At 41.8% G+C, this 3,995-nt stretch overlaps 1 non-coding gene across 1 annotated transcript; it reads right to left on the bottom strand.

Annotated features, from left to right (window-relative positions):
- Positions 1-1,526: 1,526 nt before the first annotated feature.
- Positions 1,527-1,599, bottom strand: TRNAC-GCA (transfer RNA cysteine (anticodon GCA)). Its single transcript has one exon. It is a non-coding gene; the product is annotated as a tRNA-Cys (tRNA).
- Between the last annotated feature and the right edge of the window lie 2,396 nt (positions 1,600-3,995).

Here is a 3,995-nt window from a genome sequence, read left to right on the forward strand (position 1 = left end):
TTCGCCTGCAAATGCAGGAGATGTAAGAGACTTGGGTTCGATCCCTGGGTCAGGAAGATCTCCTGGAGGAGGGCATGGCAACCCACTCGAGTACTCTTGCCTGGAGAATCCCACAGACAGAGGAGCCTGGTGGGCTACAGTCCATGAGGTCACAAAGGGTCAGACACGACTGAAGAGACTGAGTGCGCACGCACGTAGCAGGGTTTCACTAATCTCTGATGGATAATGTAATAATGAAATAAAAACCAGTCAACAAAGAGAAGATCATTTTTGTAATGAGCAAATTTGGAATATATTAAGATATGAAGAAACTTCTTTTCACTGGGCATAATAAATCAAATTACCATGAGAAAAGAGAATATAAATTGTTTTAATCCACTTAGCTTATTTTACCAAACATGGTTTCAAGATGGTCACTAGTTTTCCCCCCTTTACTTGACTGTGACATTTGTCTAATTTTAGGGGCAAGGAAGCTTGTATTTTCATTTCATTCATTCACTTTCTCAAAAACATCATCTTATCTCCCAGGAAAACATGGGCTGTCCAGGCTCAAAACTCTCTTCAAAAGCTCTATATTGAAAAATAATAATAATTTCCCTGGTGGTCTAGTGGCTAAGACTGTGCTCCCAATGCTGGGGCCCAGGTTTGATCCCTGGTTGGGGAACTAGATCCCGCATAGGACGTGGCGCAGCCAAATAAATAAATAAAAACAGCCTGCAGTGACCTTTGTGCCATGAACTGCTGCAGAATCACAATAATTCCTTCCAAAAGAAGCTTCCAGAAAGGAGGGCTGCCACATCTGACACGCTTGTGGGTGGAAATACAGGTTCTGAAAAGAGCAGGTTTATCTGATTCATCTTTCCGTCTTTCCCCCATGACAGCTCCTTGGTGACTCATTCAGCAAGGAGGCTGATCGGAGCCACAGACACACAGATTATAAGGTTCCAGAACTTCAGGCTTGCACACCACGAGCACTGTGTATAACGGTCTACAGAAGCCACTGCTCCTCCTGCACAGAGCAGCTGCTCCATGTTTCTGCAGGGAAATGAAATTCTTTTCTTGTTGATTTCTTTTCCCCTGTGAGTTAGACGCAAACATTTGCCACCTGGACTCTTTCCGATCTTCAGCTTCTGTCTGATGCTAAAGCAAGCCTGGTAGGCCAGTGGATAAAAAGTAAGGCTTCAAAGAACCAAACTAGAAATCAGAGTGAGGCTTGTTCATGTTTTCCTCAGATTACTGAAGCAAAGCCTCAGCCACATTACAGCTTTGTGACTTCTGCACCTGCCAGTCAAAAGCAATGAGGGTAGCCAATCCAGTTGCCTAATCCTGGATGCATATTTCTTTCTTTGAATTCTTCTAATAACTGCACACATCACACTTTAAAGTGAAAGAAAGTGAAAGTGAAGTCGCTTAGTTGTGTCCGACTCTTTGAGACCCCATGGACTATAACATATCAGGCTCCTCCGACCATGGGATTTTCCAGACAAGAGTACTGGAGTGGGTTGCCATTTCCTTCTGCAGGGGATCTTCCTGACCCAGGGATTGAACCCGGGTCTTCTGCATTGCAGGCAGACGCTCTACCATCTGAGCCACCAGGGAAGCCTGATAGTACTTTAAGGCACTCTATAACATGCGTGTTTTTGTAATTGTATGACTTAATAACCAGATTGCATAACCCCTCTATGGTCATTATACACATCCTTCTTTCCTGCCTCATACATCCTAGGTCCTCAGTAATGTGTCCATCCTTTTGTTGAAATGAGCATCAAATATGTGGTTTGCTTTTCAGTCTATTTACAAACGGCATACAGATCAATGGCTTTAATTTCTTAAGTGGGTTAACCAGAATTAAAACTACACAGTTCTTCACGATGTGCTCACGAAGGACCACATAGGACACTCGGAACAGTGAGTGCAGGTGCCAGCAGGGCCTCGATCGTCACTATTTTTGTTGTTGTTGCTTAGTTGCTAAGTTGTAACTGACTCTTTAGTGACCCCATGGACTGTAGCCCCCATTCCCCCTGGCTCCTCTGTCCATGGCATCCTCCCAGGCAAGAATAATGGAGTGGGTTGCCATTCCCTTCTCCAGGGAATCTTCCCAACCCAGGGATCGAACCCACGTCTCCTGTGTCTCCTGCATTACTGCTTAGCCCCTGGGGAAGCCAATATTTTGGTTGTTATAGTTTTCTCATCAAGCTCAGAAATTTTTAAGTTACAAATATTTGGCTGGATAGATGAGTCAAAAGATGAAGAGAGCAGTATCCCAGCCTTGCAAACAGATTTTTTTTTTTTTGAAAATAATTGCTTGGCATCAATAAATTAATGAATGACCAGTAAAGTTTTCTTGAGAGTTTTCCATATACTTTAGTATCACAAAAGAGATTTCTTTATGGACGTTACACTCTATTCTGGTGAAGTCGAAAGGTTTATACTAGTCCTGAAAGCTACATGCCTTCTATTAATATAAACCAATAGACCAAGACCTACTCTTTACAGTTATTGATTAATACTGGTAGAAGGCCCAGGAGGAGTGACCAATGGAAGTATCACAGCTCATGACTCTCGAGGGGTCATAAGAAGATCATTCACCAAAGGTGAGATGACCTTAGGCCCCAGCTGACTAATTTCTCCAGCTGAAAAAAACCTCATTTTTCACACAAAAATACAAATTACTCCTCTTTAATCATTTCAGTGTAATAATATGTAAATATAGAACATAATAAGTATATGTTGCATGTATTATAAATAAATTTAAGTATAAGAATAAAGATATATATGCAACCTGGGTTAATATAGGGTGTGAGTAGAGACCAAATAGTGGGTTGGGAGGACATTCCAAACTTCATTGCTATTATAATTAAATAGTGTCACTTTTATACTCAAGAAGGGCAAGCTTTTACCTCTTCTAAGGTATTAAAACAATATTGAGTAGGTCTCGCTGCCTAGAGGAAAAGATATTTTCATTTCACTACCATGAAGTGGTGAAGAATCTGCCTTCCAATGCAGGAGACATGGATTCGAACCCTGGGTCAGGAAGATCCACTGGAGGAGGGCATGACAACCCACTCCAACATTCTTGCCTGGAGAATTCCATGGACGGAGGAGCCTGGAGGGCTACAGTCCATGGGTCACAAAGTGTCAGACTTGACTGAGCAAATAAACAACAAGCATATGAAATTACAGGTTGTTTTCCTTTATTCCTTGATATAGTCATTCAATCAATATTTACTGAGAGTCTGCTAGTTGATGAGAGGGTAACCACTCCATACGTGTACAGTTCTTATGTGCTGTAATTCTTGAATTTACAAGATCTTGTTTTACTGTGGGGACAGCTGTGTGGGCAGAAAGATGAATGGTATGTGAAAGGCAAAATTTCACAGCAAACAGTAAGTCATCCCTTTTGCCACTCATATGAGAAAGACATCTTTCTAAGCCCCCAAATCAGAAATGAACAGCAGGCTTTAGTTGGTCAGAAATCAATATAAAATATTGTGCCTGGAAGACTAGAAAGGTCCCTTGCCTGAATATACTACAAGTCAATACAAAGGGAGACTTTACTTTCTTTGGATAAATTCTTTGGTTTTGATTCAACATAAGAAGGATTCAGAATAAACATCAGGGTCCTGTATTGTTTGTGCATTTTTCTCCTTCAAGACCTCGAATTATCACTAGATCATCAGTTAGTAGGAGACGAGAGGAGACAGCATCTTGCATACAGTTTGACCGGTAATACTTGGAATGTTGCCAGAAATCAGAGGCAAACTAAGTGATCCTCTGGTTTAGGTCAGCACGTCACTACTGAGCTGGGGTTTGAAGACTGAGCAGGGAAGGAAGGATGTTCCAGGAATCAGGAACAGCATCAGCAAAGGCACAAGGGTGCCTTTGGGGCACCCTTTCATTTGGGGACTGGAAGTGAGCAGTGTGCTATGGCCAGAAAACAAAAAGAGGTAAGTGATTAGCAAAAAAAAAAAAAAAAAAAATGTTAAAGCCCTTAG

This window comes from Bos taurus, chromosome 12 (assembly GCF_002263795.3).
Source record: "Bos taurus isolate L1 Dominette 01449 registration number 42190680 breed Hereford chromosome 12, ARS-UCD2.0, whole genome shotgun sequence".
NCBI classification, from domain to species: domain Eukaryota; kingdom Metazoa; phylum Chordata; class Mammalia; order Artiodactyla; family Bovidae; genus Bos; species Bos taurus.